Raw genomic sequence first — 22585 nt, forward strand, 5'->3', positions numbered from 1 at the left:
CGAGCGCTGATCCAGGATGAGTCAACCCGACCCATAATCCTAAACCGAACCATTGCGTGGAAAAACAAGATTACGCTGAGCCAGCGCCATCGATTAGGGAGCGAACCCAGAGGGCGGGGGGGAGCGTGCCGAATGAGTGCGCGACTCCGCTCTCACGCTCGGCGTGACCGGCTTCCGAAGACTCCTTGGGGTTGTTCTGAACCCCTGGCCTTCTTTCAGAAAGCGGGTGCGATGGCTGAGAGAGCCCTGCACCCAGGGCCAGGCGGGCGCCACATTAGCGAGCGTAGCATCCCCCCCACCTCATTCTGTGAAAGTTCAGCGAAAAGACGTGGGAACAGCGCAACGGAACAGGAGCATAAACACTCGGCTAATGGACGGCGCTAAAGTCTGGGTGCAGATTACAGGCTGCATTACATCGCGCTCCGCAATTTAAAACCACTTTGCCGAAGTCAGGCCTCTCTCCCTCTCCAAAGGGGCTTTGCTCTCGGCTCCTGCCGCACCAAACGGGGAGGGTGAAAATAAAACTGAAGAAAACGAGGCGGTGACCTTTGAGTCGGCCTCAGGCTGCATTACTGCCTAAGGTTTAGAGGGTTAATCCAGGCCACAAAAGGATCTTACCATGGTACAGACAGCTCCAGTACACCGTCACCTAAAGTGGACTCAGAAACACTTCTACGGGGACTCGCACGCTGTCATACTTGACCCACCGGAGGCCAAATGTAAGCATTTATCACGTCAAAAATGTATGACATGGTTAAAAAAAATCCCTTCAATGCAAACCATGCCATACTTCGTCACAGGAGAGGGCTGTATTTCTCTGGCCTTGATATTTTGCAAGTCCACAGTATTGGTCAGAGCTCGCTGAAGTGTGGACAAAATGAAACACGTGAAGAATCTGAAAATCACATTTGCAACACTGCTGAGCTGCTATGGAGGGGACGCGACACCGTTAGGTCCGGCAACTTGAGGGGGACAAAGGACCGTTCCTGGAAGGGTTCTATTGAAAATGCGTGAGGAACAAGCCCCAACAGAAAGGATGAGGATCATCTGTCAGTGAGCTCAACTGGTAAAACAGTTATCTCAAGATCACTGCTGGAGGATGAGTTGGGGGGATGGGGGGTGGGGGGTGGCTAGAATCTCATCTCCAAAGACATAACAAAGGCATAGTGTGTTTACTGGGCCACACTGCTGAAATCATGAAGTTTGGCCCATTGTTTGGCCATCAATAAGATGATCTCAATAATACCCAGGGCTTAGATTCACAAGAGATGGTGCACGTCTCCCACGTCTGACCACAGGACTCCTACTGTTTGATCAAGGGTACATTAACAAGGTCAAAGGGCATCTAGGGCTCTTCTTTGAAAATCCAACCATATAACTTGGCCTAAGTGATTATTTCAGGTTCATATAAGTGGACCAAGAAATAAAGAGAATCCTGGAAAAAGGAAGAAGATATTTAAAATAAAATATAAAACAGCGTATTTTTTGACAAGCATAAACTAATAGATGACCTTCAAAAATAGATTTGCACACATTTGGTGTGAAGACTTTCCCCACGTTCTGAAAGCAACCCTGCATGTCATGTATTGATACCAGTAAACTATACTGTGGAGATAGGTTTTCTTTAAAATTTAAACCTATCAGCTGGCTCGTGATTACAGTATCAGCCCTAGGACTGATGGGCACTGAATTACCGCCCTGATAGTGTAAACTAGGGGAACTTGTTGTCTCTCTTCTTGACAAGCATTCTTTACATCCAATCAGGGACATGCAGGGGTAGCAACAGCTGTATTCTGTCCACACTGAGAACCGGTACCTCAAACTACTTCACACCCCAATCATGAAGATAAGCTTGGACCCTCCGAGTCACCTGGGCTCAAAAACTGACCAGCTCTTGGGACTCAGCCACAGCCTGTTAAAGAGAGGGGAAGCGGTGACAAGAGCCGAAGACCAGCTTTCGTGGCAGTTGGAAAGCGAGACATCTCTCCTGGCCTGGCGGGCATTGCAGCTTGACAAAGCGATGTACGGGGATGTCTTCCAAAACACTCTCCATCTGCTGCAGATATCCGATCGCTCCGGCTAACTTCCTCTGCCCACAGGATCCCGTTATAACAGATGGACGGTCTTGTTGGAGCACCAGGCTTCGATTCATTCTGAAGACAAGCATTCTTCAACGTGACAACACAACAGGGCTGAATGGATTTTACGGCATAAAGGTTAGAGAAGAAACCGTGCTCACGCAGAATAGTGCTAGTTGGACAATTTCCACAGGAAAAAAAAAGAAAAAACCACTGCAGGCTATCCCCATTGCCACTGACTGCAAACTACCTCCTCAAGTTATTTTTACAACTTGGCAAACTTTGATGGAGAGCAGTGCTAAAATAGAAAGTTATTTTGTTGTAAAACCAGGGAAGGTGAGCAGTCTTTCATGAGAAATATTCAGCATTGCTGTCCTGCCGCCAACCACAACATCGCTCAAGAGCTGGAGGCATAATTCAAATTTTTCCACGGCCAGTTCCTCATACAAGCAAACTACGGTCCCATCACAACATAAACACATAAACACACAAGACAAATCTGCGGCAATTAGCAGCTGTTTGGCTCGTCAGAGGGCCACTTGGGGGCCTATCCAAAGCTGCAACTGCTCGCGAGTTTGTGAAATCTGTAACACACGCCGCATTCTGCACCTTGTTTACATCACGGCGCCTCGAAGGACGATGATGTAACCGTCTTGGACGTTCCGGTAAGAAAAAAAAGGCAAATTAATCTGATCTGTGCGATTTGTTGCAACAAACATTTAAAAGCCAGCAAGTAAGGGCTTGGCAAGTGCTTGGTTCATTTATCGCTTACTTTAGAGTTCACTATAATGTCATAGCATGTCAAGACAGACAGACTGTATGGTATTTTGAGCAATTAGGCATCCCAAGAAAAGACTATAATTTAAAATAATGCTTTATTTCACCTCCAAATGCATTATAAAATTTGAAGCGCAACTGTAAGTCTACTTGCCGTTAATTTCAGAACCTAAAGAGTCAAACTATAGCAGGGAACAGAGGCACAGCATGCATTTATTATTATTCTAAGCAATCAAAAGCCGTGGAGCGCCTGGAATTTCTATGCACACCCTTCAACACAATGCTGTTCCGCTGATTCTCCCACCACGCATGCCCTCACCCCTCCACACAACGACACAACGGAATTACTCTCTCCTTAAGAAGCCCCATTACTAAATCTAAGCCCTGCAAAAACACTATCAAAATCTGAAGCACGTTCCCACACAACGAGCTGCGCCACCTCGTTTCAAAGCACCCCCACAAAACAGGCCTCCTGAGCCACCCCCGAAGCATGCCAAAAGGTTCTTACAACCAGCCATACTCCAACGGAGGCAGCAGGGGCGAATATTGCAAAACAACGTCTGAAACAAGCTTTCCCTTGCCGGCAGTGCATCACCAAGGCCATTAATCTCGAAATATCTGCAAACGCTTGACAGGTTGGGTCTTTGAAGGGAAATCAGCGACGTATCAGGAGGTGAGGCGCGCGGACGCACGCATCGGTGGCTTCTGAACAAGCGTGCATTCAGCGCGCGGGTGCGGGCCATGGGGGTCCCAAGCAAACGGGCACACCGCCGCCTCACAAACGCACAAAACCTGCGGCGAAGACGACAGGGAGCAGCGCCAACGAACCGACCCGGCGACTCCAGTCAAAAGGCCTGCATCATTAGGTTAATTTATATATAGACCACGAACTAGAAATAGCGGACCAACAGCGGAGTCTGGAAAAGTGTGCCCCAGAAACTCTCTAGACTGTTCCGGAACAATACGGCATAATACTTTCCTTTTATAGGAGCATCAATTAAAGCCTTACATTTAGCGGCTATGCAGGGAGATAATGAGTTTTATGGCACCAGTACAAGCTTCCCCAATCAGCAGCGATGTTTTCTTACACGGAGGGGTTTTATGTAACATTGCAGAGTGTACACAATACTGCATTCTTTCAGACAGCCCGGCCTCCTTTCACTTGTCTAATTGCGATTTCCAGTTGAAAACTTGCAGCACATTATTAGGTGAAGAATTATAGCCTCGTGCCCGAGGACAGCTTGATGGAGGTATTCCACAGACCCTGATTAATTCTGATCCAGGAGGAACCTGCTCACTTAGGCTACACAGTAGTGGTAAATATTTGATTTAGTGTGACATCAGAGCTAATAAGGATCTGTAAAAACACCAACCGTGTGCAAAACAGCCTCTTTTTATTTGCATCTACTATACTCCACCGATTTAGGCCCTGTCAAAACGACAAATTCTATAAATAAGATTTTTATCATCTGCAACATCTTTTTGATGTCCTAATAAAATTAGTCTGTACGCTGAAGAATATGTTCTCACTCAATGCAACATTTTACTTCAGGAATCCATCCTAGCACTCGGCGTGAACTCTGTGGTTCTGAAAGCAGAGCTTTCTGTGTTTATTTGCTTTTGATTGCCATTCGTAAGTTGAAACCAGCTACCTCAGTCCACAAGGTTAGCAGTGCCAGCAGCTGTATTTGTCGAAACACGCTCCCCTTCATCTTAACTCAACACTTGGCTGTCAGTCTCTGCAAATCCCTTGTTAAAAACTGGATCAATGTTACCCTGCACTACAACAAAGCGACTGCTGCACGGTATAGGTCGAGTACCTTGAGAAACTGGCTGATTCAGCAAACCTCCAAAGTAAACTTCAGTTTGTCCCTTACGCAGAACTATAAACCAGTGACTTGGCAAGGCATAACTGAGCATGACTACAGATTATATTTCTATATCCACTGTACAAAATGAGCAGCCAGCTACATATGCCATTATATGGTACCACAATCATCGCTATTGGTTAGAGCTCTTTTGGCAGCACAGATGTGTGTTTGGCACAAAACTGCACCGCAAAGCCGGGAAGTTTTGGGGCTGAATTCATTGCAGTGGTAAGGCTTGTCAAGGCCAAAAATCTTACTGTGCAGATGGGATGTATCTAATAAAGCAAGCATGATGCTGAAATATGACACCGAAAACCATGTCATTTTACCAGGCATGACCCCTGCTCCTTCTGCGGTGAACAGATCCTTACAGAAATCTCTCTAAAACATAATAAAGCCTGTTGCAAAAAGTCTTCCTTCTGGAAACAGACCTTTTCAAAGTCACAAACTGGAAGCCAATAAGAAAATATTGCGGAAATGTGTCTAAACACCTAAATTCAAAAGTAACAAACATTGTAACATAGAATGCACTGAGCCCCTCACGTTTAAAATGAGGGTGGGGTAGTGTGGAGTATTACCTTGGTATAGCTGCACTAGTATTGTGATATTTCTTAAGCTCTGCAGTAGCGCACTGGAACAAGGAGGATGTGGCGGTAATGCTCATGACAGTAAGCCCATGCACAAGTGCCTGGCATGGAGAACATGGGATATCGCGCCTGAACTTAAGCGAGGGTGTTCTCGTGCAGAACAAATCATTCTCGGACGTCGTATTTACACGATTACATTCTTTTAACTGTTCATCTGATAACATTCTTGTCAAGCTTTAACGACATGCAGTCGATGTTCGTTACTGTAGCATACCTTAAAAAGATTAGTGGACGACCACGTCAAGTTTAGGGGTATAGCAAATTTCGGAAATGTAAATGGAATACCAAGACCGATAAAGTCGTTGCAATAGCGTCAAGATCTAAATAAACTACGTTCACTAGGCGATGTTACACGTGCTACCATTAAATGTACCCATACCCATTTTAAAAAGGATATGCGAACAACTTAGCACTCGGGAGATATGTTAAACTTGATGGTGACAACTTTGTTTTACAGAATACTGTACTTAGCAACATTCATTACACGGTGTGAAATTTTTATTTTAGAACTTTACACGATGAGCAACTATCACATCTTGAAGGAACTATAACCCATGGCATTATGTAGCCTAAATGTGCGCTGCGCTCATGAAAACAATATTTTATCTGACAGTTCAGATATAATTTACCAGTGTACATATGTTAGAACCCAAGATGATTTTTGCACGGTTCTTCTATTCGTTTGACTTGCATAATGCTAGGATGAATCGCACAATATAGCTTATCCCTTTTTGATTTAACGCGGAATAACAGCCTATGGGGTTATGCGAGTTAAACATGTCACGGCTCCAAATGTGGCCTCAAGACAGACAAAAACTCAGCAAGCTAACACTATGTATATTTTGATGAGTACATGTTTTTACTAAAACATCAAGATGACAAATCAAGTAAACTCCCTTAATCTCACTTCAGTGATGCCAGTAAACATGTAACTTAATCTCAGTGTGGAAGATACAACCCCACCCCCACAAAACAAACATTACTTCAGCTAACTGTATCACATTTTATGAAGCTGTCGAACAATTTGCACGTCGTGCGGTTTTCTGTGACGTTCATCATAAAGGAGAAACACTTACTGTGCTAGGAATCTCGTTATTTAAATACAAACTTGGCCAACACAGGTATCTTACGGCTTTGAGGTTAGCAGGGCGTTTTTTTTTTACCATCTAGATCTACCCCTGAGCCCCTTAGCACCCTCACCACCGTTGTACCCCCACCCCCCAAACATCCCTCAAGCCGCAACTTTGCCTCATCTTCGGATAGTAGTTAACTGCACGCTGAACTTTGTAAATGGGAGGAAGCTTAAGTTATTCGCAATATCAAAAATAGCACACGCGCTAATCTGGTGGAAGGACTCACCTTGGAGCTGGAGCTCTCCGTCAGCTGGAAAATAAAAGACGTAGCAACACGCGCTTCAGTATGGGCGAGCTTGAAGAATATGCAATATTCTGCAAATGTAACGTTGCCGAACTCCTATTGCAGTCTTCAGTGGTCAAACGTGCACCGTCCACAGGATCCTCGCTCAGCTGACTCCTTCAACACACATGAGACAGAACTCCACCTTCTGTGCAGGCACCCCCTCCCCTTCACGCACTAAACACCTCCCTTCCAGGAAGTCTAACTTATTAACCCGTTAGTTGTGTGTGTGTGCACCGCGTGGAGAGTTGCAGTCAACGTGCACTCGCCGCGACTTCTGTTGAAACCCCACCCCTTCTCTCTTGCATTATTTTCATTCTAGGGTGGGAAAGCATTCCTCTGTGTTTTCAACATTAAATCGTTATGCAAGTTTTGTAAATATTTTCGACTAATATTTTTCACAGTGTCCTCCGTAAACGAAAAACTACCCTATTTGCGTAAGACGCAACAACCCTCCCAGCGGTATTATTGGTTTTACAGACCCAGGTCCTATGATAAAGATACAAGATGAAAAGTGGCATGTTTTACTAATTTTGCCACGTGTTTTGGTTCTTTCTCATTAGCATGATCGCATGCTGTGGTCAGACCTCAGAATGCAAGCACGACCTCTTTGCCGGAGGTCCAGAACTTTAAAAATATATCTGAAACAATTTAACACACTGCAATTTCTTACACCAGATAAGTACAAAAAATAGAATCAAATGAGAACACCGAGTGTTAGTGAACTTATTTACTTTACTTGTGAGATGGTCGTCACAATTATGATCATTTAAAGTGTATATGTTTTCACCTGTAACTTTTCTTACACAGTGACAAAGGCTCCGAGTTGCAGCACATTGTGCAGTTAAAGTTAGTGTGCCTGATAGCCTACTCAAGCATATGCAAAATACAGTAGCTTGAGCACCACACCACTGCTAATCTATGAACCCTCTTATTGCCAGCTATCCTTAAAATATCCTACAGTTCCTTTTCCCATTACTCTCTGAACCCACTGGAAATGTTTAAACATCAAATCAATTTCCCTACTATCTGCTATCTGTTAATCCTCATGCAAAATGCCATTACTTCCCAGTTTGCTGTAAGAATTCACAGACATTTTCAACTGCCTGACCAAGATGTTGGGTTTGTTCTCCACTACTTTTGTGACCGCACAGCTTCTGTTGGCAGTGCTCATAAAATCTCCTTTAGCAGATGCGGTAGTACTAAAGTGTGGTGTAGACAACAACATTCTCTACTTGTAAACAGAGGGGCACAGGATTGAATCTCAGTTCTGTTGAGCAAGATGTTGCAGTGGCTTTAGTAAATATGCATATTGCTTGAACAAATAGCCATATAAGCCTGTATATATCTATCTGGAAAAGTAACATGATTTGAAGGCAATAATTCATTGATTGTTTCTGTCAGAAGGCTATCTTACTGCCTGTGTTGCTGTTGCATTGCTTCATAAACCTGTCAGGTGAGGCAGACAGTCCATGGTGTACCACATGATCATGCACACATGGACAAGATATGGGGTAATGGTTAGAGAACTGATGGCTGAGGACCCAAGGATCCTTGGTGCTGTTAGAACCTTGAGCTTGATTATTTGCTTCAGTTGCTCAAGTACAAAGTACAGTACAGCTGCATTAAAGATTGTATCACACAATTATATACAAACTGTGTTGTTTCAGGTTAAAGAGTGAGGAAGCATGCATTCTCACAGTGGACGTACTGTCTGTGTCATCCTGGAGGCTTGGATCTCCTGTGGCGTTACTCCGGTTGCTCTCTCCTTCATCAGTTGGACAGTTGAAGGTCTCTCTAACTCTTCTGCTCCACAAATTCAAGTAGATGTGGAGAGTGATGGACTGGTGTGATGTGTCCAGTTGACCCTTTCACATAGTAAGTTATGTTGCACCCCCTTCTGGCTGACTGTGGACTTGCAGTAATGTCCTAACTGGGAAATCTCTTATGATATTGGTAGGTGTGTCATGAGAAATACCATCGCCCAGTTCAGTCACTGCAAACATCACTGCAAGGGGCTATGGCATAAGGGCCTAGCCTTTGGTCTCTCTAGAGCAGTGGTTCTTAACCTGGGTTCGGTCGAACCCTAGGGGTTCGGTGAGTCGGTCTCAGGGGTTCGGTGGAGCCTCCGCCGCAGAGGTCCACCCCTCAGTCTAGTCTGCAGTTAGTTAGTTTTTTTACTAAAGAAGGGTTCGGTGAATGAGCATATGAAACTGGTGGGGTTCGGTGCCTCCAACAAGGTTAAGAACCACTGCTCTAGAGTCTAGACTGTGTTTGAGTTGAACCAATCAGGAGTCAGCTTTAAGGTTGATTATGTGTCTAATGCAGTGGTTCTTAACCTGGGTTCGGTCGAACCCTAGGGGTTCGGTGAGTCGGTCTCAGGGGTTCGGTGGAGCCTCCGCCGCAGAGGTCCACCCCTCAGTCTAGTCTGCAGTTAGTGGGCACATAGTATTTTTTACTAAAGAAGGGTTCGGTGAATGAGCATATGAAACTGGTGGGGTTCGGTGCCTCCAACAAGGTTAAGAACCACTGGTCTAATGGTTCTGATGAAAGGTAGACCAGAAACATTGTAACTTTCCAAGGGAAAAGTGGTTTACTCTTCCTCAGATTTGGTCTGGAGTTATCAAACAACATTTAAAGGCAGGCCCACATTTGCTGTTTAATAAAAGGTGTTGGAAAAGCCAGAATTATTATGGCACTGGAGGAAACATTTAACCCTGGGTAAAAATCATCAGTATCATGCTGAACCAGGGTGAATTTTTGAAAGTCAGTTGGAGCACTGCACATGCCCAGTCACTAGAATGGTCCTCCAGAGCAGACAAACACAGCTCATGGGCCAAAGGAGACCAGAAGGCGTCAGGTTTAAAACTCAGATATTAGAGAGGGTGAGGGGCTCCAGAAGGTGCCTAATCATTCAGCCTCAGCCCCTGATCTCTCAGCTGACCGAGCCTTTGCAGTGGACGTGTCCAGCAGGTGTTCTCATGACACAATAAACAGGCAAGGGAAATCCGGGGAGGGCTTGAGCACTGGAAAGGCAGAGCTGGGTGCTCCTGTCTGATGTCACATCCACCTACTCACCAAAACTGCAAAAGCCTGCGTTCAGTGCTCAGAAAGCACTGCATGTCACATTAAGGCCCATCCTTCCCGACTGGGCTTCAGCCCAGGTGACGCAACACTGAACACTGCTTGTCTAACAGCCAAAATAAGCATGACACGAAGCAAGAAACAGCAGAATGCTTTGAGTGTTGAATTCTTCCATCATGCACATATTTCTGAGAACTCCTGGAGTGAAATCTTAATCTGTCGTAACAGCACAATCGGAGGAAACAGCAGACTATTGTGTGAACAGTGCAAAATACAGAAATAAAATGAAACCAGCACAGGTAGCCTGAGACAGCAGGCTGTGGTGTAACATCACTGGTCCCACATTGCCTGGTTTCCAGCCCCTCCCCCACCCCCCTCCTCCACCTCCTCCACGCGCTGTGACCTTAACTGTTGGTCTCACTTTGTCACCCCAGGATTATGTAACAAACAGCACTGTGTGTGTCTCCCATATCAGGTTTCCTCCTCTGCTTTATTAAAAGCCACACTCAAAGCTCAAAGCCAAACAGTTCTCACTCCCCCTCCCCCAACCCCTCCCCAATAATTTCACCCATCATAAGTTCATCTTGGGAACAGGACAATAATTACGCAGCTGTATGGCTGAAAACTCAATGCACAGTAGTCCAATGTGTAACAGCTACCTTATAAATATTTAAGAATTTTTATAATTTGCATTCAAATAGTATTAAAAATGAAGTATGCCTACTTTCAATTACTTGAATGGTACGTTATTTGAAAATCAGCAAATTTTAATAGAAGTTTCGAATGTATTTTTAAATGATATATATCAGGTCCGGTGAGCATGCAGGTTTTTTTTATCCCAACCTCCCCCAAGGGACTTCAAAACGTAGGCCTACGCACGTAGTAACTGAATAATAAAATAGATTCCAACAGCCATGAAATTGGCAAGGTTCTTTGTATGTTTATCGGTTTGTTTGTTTGTTTGTTTGTTTGTTTGTTTGAAGTATCGGTTGTTGCTGGTGTTCTTTTTTTCTTAAAACAATCTTGAAGCTTCTGAAGGTAAATGTCTGCCTCCAGATTTTAAAAGCAGCTTTGATCCCGCGTCTTGTTTTCCCTGAATAAAGGATTTTTGCTGGGTTCCAGCCAGACACCTACGGCAATTTTGTAACGTGGATCGGAATGCCCACAAGAAAGCAGGAATTCCAACCAGCAGAAGGTCTGCGGATCAGCCGCAGCAGTCGCTGTCGCCCGGGGAAGCGGGACGCTCCGAGTGAAAGAAGAAATTCATTCCACAGCAGTTGTACCAAGAACTGACCGGGTCACGGAAAGAACCGGAGCGGTAGATAGGCTACTGTGACGAGCGTGAAGCCCTCTGTCTAAAACCTAGAGGAAAAAGAAACATCGGTAGAGCCATGATCCGAAATGAAATCACGGTAACAATTTCGCACACAGCTTACAAATTATGCAAAGGTTTTTAAAAAGTCAAAGTGATACTACTGTACGTTTCTATGCTTTGTGTCCTGAAAACACACAGGCGACTATTACACAGCATCATTGTTGATTAAACTTTGATTTTGTGATTGATCTAAACAGACGCACGAGGGAGAGAAATATGCGCAGGTGAACAGAGATGATGCCAAAGGAGTCGTGTCTTACACTGTGAGTATCATAGGCTATTTCTGGAAAACAGACCGCAGATGTTTTGGAAAACTTTTGTCATCCCGCTAAACCGTAACATCTTTGATATCTCGCCATAAAACGGACCAATGCCGCTAATTTGGCAACACATAGATTCATGGAGGATCACAAACAGCAAAGGGTAAACAGCAGAGAATGCTGAATCCTTGACTGAAATGGTTTACCGCAGGGATGTTCCAGACGCTGCAGTCAGTGTGTGTGTGGCCTGTTTATATGGGAAATGTTGATATACTGTACTTCCTTGCGGTAAGCCATGCAGCTAGGTTTATATTTGCACAGTGCTGACCTTGTAAAAAAAAAAATGTTTTATGCTGTTAACTTTTTGTGCTAACCCCTTTCAGAATCTCATTTTTACTTTGATCTGTGATTTGCATCTCTTAGCAACAGATAATCCCTCACTGGCGGAGGTGGTCGTTCTTTTTTTGTTCAGTAATATTGCATAACGCTCCGTGGTAAGTGGTCTCCAGGCCTCATGACTGCAAGCAGCAGTAAGCACGCCTCGTGCCAGCTGGAGCGGAACATGGTCTTCACATTTATTTCACTTCATGTGGTTTGATACGTAAGTATGGGCTACCCACCGGACAGGGCAGCGGAGGCTACCTGCTCTACTGCATTGAGGAGGTGGGCATTATTTTCAAAGGCTTTGGTATAGCTTGGCAGGAGATCTCACGATATTAAGAGGTCAGGGTGGGCGCTGCAACCGCAAGCCAAATGAGCCTCTCAAAGCAGCTTTGTGCAAAAGTGGAAAGAAAATAAGCGACAGTTCCAAGACACCCCCCACCATTTTCCCCTTTACTCCTTTAAGTAGTAAAGGCTTCAGTAACTATATATGATATTCATGCCACGATTAGATAGATATGGGTGCCTTGTGGTTTTAACTGTTTGTTTTCATTTGATTGGTTCAATGTCTCAGCGAATAATAAATCCTCAACATGAAATATACTAATATAGAGAAGGTTATTTTTGGATGTTTTATTTACTTATGTTGTTTGATCACTTGACAGCTGAGCGAAACCAAAAAAGGAAAAAAAAGAAAAGAATAAAGGAAATCCCACTTGAAAGGCTCACAGATGGCACATCAGTCTTGAACATCAGGCTTGAACAGTGCAGCTGTGGCCCCCATTCTGACTGCACCAGGGCCAAATGCCTCTGGAAGTCTCTGTGGGTAGTGCATAATTGGGATGGGGGGTGTCTGGTTGCACGTCAGTCCCTCAGCGCCACACCTCAGCATGCGACAGGGATGCGGCAGCTTGGTCAGGGGCCTCCGGTGTGGCCCTCTGAAGTAGCTGCCCAGCCCGGCTGTGGGGAATGCAGACTGAAGAGGAGCAGAGGCCAGCTGCACTTACTTCCGTGGATGCTGCATGTGCCGTAGTGCACCCTCCTCAAATGATGGAGGACATAGCTGTGATGGGACAATCATTTATGGCTGGCTCTTTCAAATAGTAAGATAATGAAACTGGGATATAAAATTGTTTTGATAAATCACACTTTATTTTCCCCTCCAAATTCTTTCCTGCTCTTACTGGTTGGAAATCTAAGGAAATTCCCTCAAAAAAATTTCAGCCAGGAAGTATCACAGCTAAGAAACAGAGTAAAATTTTTCAGGTTATGGCTCTGGGCCCGAAAGTAAATTAACCATCAGAAGTGCAACTGTACTATAAAAAAACACCAGGAATTTTTGTACATACCTCTTCTGTAAATGAACTATTCCTTTGCTTGGAACTTTGGTATCTTGGAGAGTTTCATTCCATTTTCCTTCCCAGCGTCCTCTTGATATTTATGCGTTTGTAGTGCGTCGTGCTGTTTTCTCTGAAGGTCCCTGGAAGTCATTTTCAGAAGCGAGGGTTTAGCAGGTGATTAATCCAGAGAACATGATCTTTATTTACTGAGAGCTGTGAATTCCTCTCATTCCTCATGGTGAGTTGGGCAAGGAACTAAACCCCTTTAAATCAACATTGTTTTGGTGTTCACCGCAGTGGCCAGCTGAAAAACTATACATGTCGGTCAAGCGTTTTTCTTGGATGGAGACATAAAATGCACCACCTTCGCATCTGGCAGAGTGGAGGAATCAGAATAGATTCCCGAGAAACAGAAGCACATTATTCTTTTTTGACATGATCGTTGAAATAAGGGCTTCTGCCTGGTTTCACATTTTTATTCTTAAACCTGGAAGCCATTTCCTCTTCCAACATTTTCCAAAATCAGATGAGGGCAACAATATGCTTGGAAACAAACTGTGAAGCATAAAAAATGCATAAAAAAATACACTTTTCACTCAGAAATAATTTTTTCCTGGAAAGTAATCATGTTTGATTTTGTTAACTGTGACAATGCTGTTGCTGTTGCAACAGATTAGGAGGATATTGTAAAAAAATGTGGCAACCTAAGTGAGATAGAGTAAACCAGATGTAGATTCAGCCAGGGCCCAGTTAAGACAGGAATACACTCGCAGAAGGTGTGGCTCCACCTGTGCCATTTTCAGAGGGTCTCGCAGGACGGTGAGCCTGGATTGCTGCTCAGAGCCTCCATGTTTCCTCCCCTCTCTGTCCTGTGCTAAGTGTTTTCACATGTCTGGTGCCACAGGGACAGGCAGCCAGGAGGTAGTGGGGAGGGGACCACTAAAAACTTAACCACATTCACTTAGAGCTCCCTCCCCTTTCTCTGAGGAGAACGACCCATTGCAAACAGCTGCCATTTGAAATGAAAGCTGTTGCACAACAAGGATTGTAAGTGGATACACCGAAATGAACCAAACACATGCAATGGCCCGGTAAACTACCCTACCAACCATGGCAGAATAAGTCCAGCTACCGAGCTACACCATGTAAAAAAAAATGATACACAGACAGAACAATATTCTCACCATTCAACGGCTTTATCAACTTTAGTGAAAATATTTACCAGAAAACTAACCCTTAGTCTCCTCAAGAATTTTATCCAGTTTTATCCAGGAATATATTCCATTTAATTTCTCTCAGAGCCCCTTCTGAAAAAAAATTCCGCTTTGATTTTTTCTTGCGTTTTGTTTCAATATTTTGTGTTTGACAGATTACACTCAGGTTTGCACTTGTTGGTCATAGTCTGAGGATGCATATGAAATGCTCTCCATTTTCCATAAGTATGAGGCAACTGTCAACATAAAGACCAGATGTACCCTTTTCAATTAACTAACATCACTGCATTTTCTTAACCATCTCACTTTTGATATATCTGGTTATTTTATATGTCAATATCTCTGGATCATCTTACATGCTTGAAGCCACAGCATTTGGTCTTAACTGATGTTTAAGTTAATATGTGAGGGTCTGCTGATACAATTATAGTTGCAAATTTGATTGTCTGAAAGTTTGAGCAAATATCTGTTCCTCCTCTGCGCCAGTAGAAAATGTAGGGGAAGGTGTCCATTTCAAAGACTTTAACAGACACTTTCGCTTCAAACATTCACAATATGTAACCTGAGCTGAGCCCGCCTCTGCCGCAGAGCGAGCGTTAACCTAGTAATGACCTCTTCCCACAGTGAAGATGCGCGCTGGACGAATGAACCCGTTGCCCCCAGGTCTTAAGTGGGGAGGAGGGCCTTCCCAGAGAAACGCTTGAGTCACGGTTACTGGAAGCTGCTTCCCTCAGTCAGTGCAAAACCAGCTCCCGTCTCCAGTGGGCATCGAAGCTTCCACAGATACAGCGGCACCTCTGTGGGAAGGACAACCAAGTGAGTACTCACTGCTCAGTGTCCTCGCCTCACTTCTTACCATTTTGGTCGATTTCAATCGGGCTTTTTGGACCATTACAATCAGTTGATCTCTAACAGTGTAGAAAATAGACAGCTGGTTTATACTGTAACACTGTGCGATGAGTGAAATGTCTGACAGGATGGTCGACATTTTATTGCTGTATATTTTTTATTTAAGTTGCGGAGCATTAAAAGGCCAGAGCTCGTAGGAACTATTCAAACCCAATGCTAATTAGAGCTTCAGGTTGCTGAGCGCTTCAGCACAAATACATCTGGATTCAGAGGACCTAAAAAGAAGAGGTCAAGGCTCTTAGTGCAATAAAACAAGCACTTAATACTGTGCAGAAACAGTGAGATATTTCTTATGGCTTGTGTGATATTTAATTTACTATAGCAGTAAAAGTTGAAATGTGGTGTGGGCGGGGCTCAGTGAACGCAGGGCTTGACTTGCCCGGGTTGGCAAGGCCACCCAGCCTCCATTATCTCTCGCTGAAAGCCGAGGCTTTGGTCCAACAGCAACACGGTCCAGGTGACCGCGGCATCTCATCTTGGGAAAACATCCTCCTCTGCATTCTTAGGACTGAGGGTTCTCATTCAGACTATGTGAGTGGGAATCCTATTCATCAAAAATGAGGCATTTTGGGGACTACAAATAGTCTGCCTTACTCTACCCTAACCAAACTCCAGACACGCATGCACACAAGCACACACACACACACACACATACGGGCACGCACTGCACAGGACTGTGAGCATGTGTGTGTACACACACACATACAGTATTGTATGAGTATACAGGCTTCATTGTGTCTTTGAGTGGCAGTACCTCAAGATCATTATCTGTTAGACATTGACATTTACAGAAAAATGATCTGACTCTTTGGCTGTTGTGTTACAGCAACACCTTGCATAATGCTCAACTGTTTGGAACACAATTCTTAATTATGTATCTCAACATTTAATGAATTTAAGTGTGGATGTATTGTATTTAATGAGAAATAATTAGTTTCGATAAAATATATTTCCATGAATTTTTAGTATAGGCAGTAAAACCATAGATCTGAAGGGTCTGAGTCCTGCTAGCGCTGACCAGCTGGCATCCAAGGATCACTGGCCTTAGCAGAGCCCAGGAATTGGATTTCAATCAGATGGATAATCACGTCCCTCTGGTCAAGTGGGCATCCTCATTCTGCCTGCACAAGCTGTACATGGCTGGTACACGACATGTTTAACTGGTGAGCTCAAGAGAGAAAAGCAGTGACTGACATGTTTTGAAGAAAAGTGCATGTGTGCCTGCATTCTCCCAAACTAACAGAGGAGATGTGGTGAAAGAAAAGAACTGCTCGTGATCCAAAGTATTGGAACAAGCTCATTTGTCTTCGTTGATGATGTGACTGCTGACGGCAACAGCAGGATGAATTCTGAAGTGTTTTTGGTCCGATCCAATCAAATGCCTCAAAATTCATTTGGTAGTGCTTCACCTTCCAGCATGCCAATGACCCCAAACATACTGCTACACCAAACAAGGAGTTTTTCAGGGCCAAAAATGGAATGTTCTTGACTGGCCAAGTCAATCATCCATCCTAAATCCAGCTGAACGTGCATTTCACTTGCTGAAGACGGAACTGAAGACAAACCTCCCCAGAAACAAACAGGAAATGATGATGGGGGCAGTACAGGCCTAGCAGAAGATTGTTGCAATACAGGCCTGGCAGAGCATTACCAGGGAAGATGTCCAGTGTCTGGTGATGTCATTGGGTTGCAGACTTCAGGCAGTCATTCAATGCAAAGGATTTGCAACCAAGTGCTAAATATAACGACTTTATTTCAAGTTATGTTAATTTGTCCTAGTACTTTCGCTTTTGTGACTATGTATGAAAAGCACTATAATCCCTAGACAGATGGCTTTATATGGCCTTATACTTAAAAATATACATATGGATGAAAATACCCTCATTGTTTTAGTTCACATCCAGTTTGTCCAAAAAAAAAGAAAAGAAAACAAACCTGAAATTGTTTCACTGCCCCAATACTTCTGCATTTAACTATACATTTTTTTGAAAGACCCATAGATCAATGGGACGCAAACGGGTTGTAAAACTGATGACTGCCTGCAGGCAGAAAGGTATTTAAATGTCAGGCGGTTGACAGCGGCTGGAGAAAGGCAGTTCCCAGATAACATCCAAGACTCTCACTGTACAGTCACAGGGCTGTCTGACACAACTTCACAGCAGCATTTTGGAAATGTTATGACAGGTGTTCGCATGGCTGCCATTACAAACGTATTATTACAAACCGTAGGGAACGAAGCACCCATGGTGCCTTTGTAGTGGCTGAAATGCAGGTCTCATTGCAACTGCTGCAGCTTTGTGTCTCCTGGTTCAAGCAGTCATTAGACCGACCGTCTCTCCTCCTCCTCTCAGGCTACTGCTAGCAATAAACGTAGCATTATGGAACATTGCCAGAATGCTATTAACATTTTACAAAGGCTATATTTGTCCCAGAGAATTGCCACCTTCCTGCCATTTCAACCTTATCAAAAAAGCAATATATGTTAACCTATTGTAAAATATTCTCCCATAAATGCAGGGGCTATACCATGTGTAGAATACTGCACACATTTAAATTGCCCTCACTGTCATGAATGCGATTTTATGTGCATGTTCATAAAAAGTATTTTCTGTTATACATGAATCTTTGCCCTATTTGCATTTAATTTGTTTCGCAAAAGCAGATTTTGTACATCTGTAGCTACAGTATGATAGATAATACAATCTAGCGAGTGAAGAAAATCTTCTCTTTCAATCTTTAAGTTAGGATGTTGTTTGTCCTGAGGGCAGAGCCAGGCCCAATCATTCACTATTGAATTATAATAGTACCAAGTGGCCAGTGAATGGAAACACAGTAAACAGAGAAGCCTTTCGCTATTGGTGTTATGTAAAAAACAAGAGAAGCCTAGAGAAGGAGGATAAAATGTGATGCATGTAGTGAGAATAAATCAGTTTGCGTTGCATGTCAGTCACGTGCGTTCATTTCCGATTTCCTCCCTCCCTTTATCCTTCTTCAGAATGAAACGTAAGGAATCCGCAGGGACTGCTTTGCGTGTGTGCGGCTTGTTGTGGTGCTGTTAGGGCACTCGGATCTCGTTTCACTTTTAAACGCAATGGCAGACCCACGTTTTAAATATGCTTTTAACGGCGGTCTCGCTTCACTGGCCTTAACGGCGCTCAGCGTCGCCCCGATGCAGCCCCGCAGCAGCCCTGCCGTAAACCCCGCCGTGACCTCAGCCCGCAGTGGATACGCGCGCCCGACGGACCGACGGACGGACGGACGAACCCACTGCTCTCGGGGCTTTTGGCAGGGAGGAGCTTGCGGTTCCTGGAGACGCTCTGAGTCACGGTTACGGGCAAGTCGCTCTCCCAGGTCGGGGGGGGGGGAACCCACACCTCATCCAGCAGCCCCCCCCCCCCGGTGCTTTGTGTGGAGGATCCGGCTGCAGGGTGGAGTTGGAGCCTGGAGCTAATGGCCAGAGCTGTCCCTTGACAAGCACAACAAAGTTTTTTTTAGAGAGTTAAAAAAAAAAAATGACTCATTGATTTCCACTATTGTAAATTTTATGTCTGACACCTTCATTCATTGTTGTTGCTCCATTTTTTCCACGTTTACTCAACGAGCGCACAACTGTGTCTGCATAAGATTGCTGTATTTCCTTGTAAAATGTATGTTAATCTAATCAAATGTTCATCCTTATGGGATACAGATTTGTGAAAGATAGCTTTCCACAGGAGCCCTAATGTAACATTGGTCATAGCGAGCAAAGGCAGTTGCATGTTCTTACAACATCTCTACAAATATATATCATGCTGTTCTTTTCTATGAAAGCTATGGAACTTAATGAACTTCCAGTTTCACAGCGTCTATGATGATGTATATCAGTCCCTTTTCTCATTGGAAAGCAATATGACCCTAATCAGTTTGGCCTGGCAGGGTTCCAGTACATTCTCTGTACTGTGGGGTTCAGCCAGTAAAAAACACACAAGGAGATCACTTTTTACAAAAGTAGTTTCTGAAATTAATTGAGATCAACTCTGAAAGCAAAAATTAAACAAATATTTGAATCCATCAACATCAAAAAAGTGATTCGTTTTGAGTTCATCATTTTGTTTTTATTCATTGTAAGGAAACTTAACAGAACAAATGAGGTGTTTGACATTTCCATAACATGACAAATTGCAGGCCTCTGTGGGTATTTGCATCAGCAAGAGGTGAAATGAAAATCCCTGACAAACTATAAAACACTTTTTTTTGCAGATTCATTCACGGTCTATTTTGAGACTGAAGAATCTGAATTTATACATTTGTTATGTGGCCATGTTGTTGTGTTTAATGTGGCTGTGAGGAAGTGCACACATGCTTTTGCATATTTACCACCAAGTGTAAAACAATTTTCCTCTGTGGGGATTTTAAAAAATCATTTTTAATATCTTCTACACTATTCTGCCGTGCATCATCGTAGAAGCTGTTTCTAATAAGTTTTCAGGAGACCAGGTGGTAGACCAGGTGGTAGACCATCCACCTTCATTGAAACAGAGAAGATTAGTTGGCCCCCTCACTCTTCTGATTCAGAAACTCTCTCATCAGTTCAGTTCCTACCTCAGGAGCCAACCAGAACTGGAAAACGCCGCTGCCCATGTCAGGTTTCCCAGCATCCTCTGCTTCCACGGTCAGGGCTCAGCTCTCCGGTCCCCTGTGGTAAGCCACAGCACAATTGCAGTAATACCAAAATGGGTTTCTTCGCAGAACATTCAGAAACAGCTTTCTAAGGCAAGGAAGAAAACCCAAAAGGAAACAGCGGAGCGTGTTTACGGAAGGAGGGTTATCCAATGGGCAGAATGCAGTGCTCAGATGCACTGCTCGAGTCTCGCAGGGTGAAGGTGCAGGCTACAGGGGCACAATCTGATTCACACCGAGCCCCCACAATCACTGACTGCACAGTAAATAACGCATAACCTGTTCAGACAAACCACTCTTCACAAGATATGCAATTGTTCTTGACAGTGAAAAAGAAATCAATGTCGTGATAATAGCTTATGCATAAAAAAAATTAAAGGCCAAGCATTTGCCTTAACTGTTGTTCAGCAGGGAATTTTCTTTGAAGCAATCATGGAAGACTCTTTTATCAAAAACTGGCAAAGGCCCAGTTCGGTTTTACCATATCATTTATACAGCTCAGAGGGCCCAACACATGCTATTATCTGAGCTGGCAAACACACAAGTGCATTTTGAGTTGTCATACTCCAGAAATTGGCTGCTTGGATTATCTTATCAACGGGCGCTATTTTCACCCAGCAGTTAACTGACATCTGAAGTGCTTTCAGACGATAAGCAACATGTCAAACCTTGACAGAATTTCTCGGTCGACTTGCAAGCATTCTGAAAACCCACATACACACACATGCACACACATGCACACACACACACACACCAATTGACTTTTCACATCATACTGGGACACATCATTAAAACTTTCAAAATAAAACGGTACCAAAGAGGCGGGGAGGAAAATGCTTTGCACAGCCACAGAAGTAAGAGAGAACGCAGGCTGAGTCATGGGAGGGAGTGCCGCAACTCAGGGTTCACCCCAAAATGGCTTATGCGTCACCAGAGAGCCAGCATCAAACCACTGTGATTCAGATCACCCTTAAAAAACACTTCTGGGAAAAACAAAACAAAAGGAATGTTAGGATTCTATGTTACGAACCAATTATACGCTGTTTAAGGCAGGACCATAGAGTATTATTATCACAACAGGATGCACTACTGTCCTTCCCACACACAATGCTGAGGTTTGTGGAATAGCTCAGATTCTGAAAAAATGGTGGCAGTTAGTGGCACTTGAAGAGTAATTTGAATTTTTATATGCCTCAAAAATGCAAGTTGACAATTGCTTTGTTCTCGCAATTGCAGTTTAATGAGTGTCATATTTCAAAACATTTTCTCCTGTTTCAGAAGGCTGTTTGAGCAGAGAAAACTGTACTCAGAGTGAATTTATCGTATTTTAATTGACTCAGATTGTAGAAGATAGAAGATGGAAGATAGGGTTTGGGAGAGGGGCAGGATGAGATGTTACTCTCCTGAACAGCGAGATTCCTGCCAGACTGTAGATCTTGTCAGCATGCTGGTCTTATCTGAATGCTGATCTCACCCACAACACTAAACAAAGATGCGGGGGAGGAGGGGGGGGGGGGGGTCTGGTTGAGAGTTGGGTAAAGGCTGAACTCAGGACCAGGCGTCCTTTCCAGATTTTTATCGCCCTGTTCAAAATATGCAAAGCGCAGAAAACGGAGCAGAGTTTGTGGACTGTGTTCTTATCCCTGTGCTTGTGACAGGGAGCGCTCCTTTGACCGATTACCCCACGTGTGAATCAATGGCGCTTTCTGCAACCCATTAAAGAGCCGGGGCCTCACTGTTGAGAGGCCAAATGGACATGTTTTTAAAAGAAACCCATCGAATGAAATGTGTGAGTGCCGAGCTGCTGAGTGATTACAGTCCGCGGGGCTATCCGTTTAAACCGAGGGTGCTCGAGCCTTTGGGCGACGGGGGCCATTTTCAGGGCAGAGCAGAGGTCGGTCTGGCGAAAACATCCGTCTAGTCTGTATAAGACACAGCGCCTCGTCTCCGTGACGTACTGTAAATCACATCGCACGGTACGGACAGAGATGATGAATCCGCCCCGTGTCAGTGGACCGTAGGCTCGGCGAGACGAACGCACTGGAAAAATACTGCCCGAGCCCTTCCACGGGCCCTGAGAGGGCATCCAAACAGATCAAAGCTCAAAGACAAACAGGGCTTCTGTTATTAGAGAGATAAGAGGCGGGTGGCGTGGGCGATTCGGAAAGGGGGCACACGCGGGGCACGGCGGACTGGACGTTTTTTGCTTAACAGAATTTCATAATTGATGCATATCCCAGGTCCCGACCCCGGTAGAATGCGAGTATTCTTTTCATGTTTTGAAAGGTTATGTTTTTAAGGCAGTCGTTGGCCATCCTTTAATGTCATTTCACATAACCTCTCGTGCCTGCTGAGGGAGTGGTTAACATCTTCACTTGATTACGAAGTGTTTTCAGTCAGTTCTTAGTTCATGGCCAAAAAATACATTTAATTAAAATATATATATATATAGTGGCTATCCATTCAATTAGTTTTTAAAAAATACATGAATAAACAGGATCTTTGATTTCCTCAGTGAATATTCTGGAATTAGACCTATATGACTTAATCCCTCATTCTGAATAAACAACGCTGAAG

The 22585-nt window shown here is 44.0% G+C and overlaps 1 protein-coding gene and 1 long non-coding RNA gene across 3 annotated transcripts in view; both read right to left on the reverse strand.

The window, feature by feature from the left end:
* LOC118233866 (growth factor receptor-bound protein 10-like) overlaps positions 1-6938 on the reverse strand; it is a 77402-nt gene extending 70464 nt beyond the window's left edge. The window contains exon 1 of one of the 2 annotated variants that reach the window (XM_035429914.1): positions 6730-6938. The gene's annotated coding sequence lies outside the window, so the exon portion shown is untranslated. The remainder of the gene's footprint in view (positions 1-6729) is intronic. The other variant, XM_035429918.1, reaches the window with a different exon arrangement.
* A 12545-nt stretch (positions 6939-19483) lies between these two features.
* Positions 19484-21009, reverse strand: LOC118234541. Its single transcript, XR_004766680.1, has 3 exons — positions 20823-21009; positions 19931-20024; positions 19484-19853 (listed from the first exon to the last, which is right to left on the reverse strand). It is a non-coding gene; the product is annotated as an uncharacterized LOC118234541 (long non-coding RNA).
* Between the last annotated feature and the right edge of the window lie 1576 nt (positions 21010-22585).

The sequence above is a fragment of the Anguilla anguilla genome, chromosome 8 (genome assembly GCF_013347855.1).
Source record: "Anguilla anguilla isolate fAngAng1 chromosome 8, fAngAng1.pri, whole genome shotgun sequence".
Taxonomy (NCBI): Eukaryota; Metazoa; Chordata; class Actinopteri; order Anguilliformes; family Anguillidae; genus Anguilla; species Anguilla anguilla.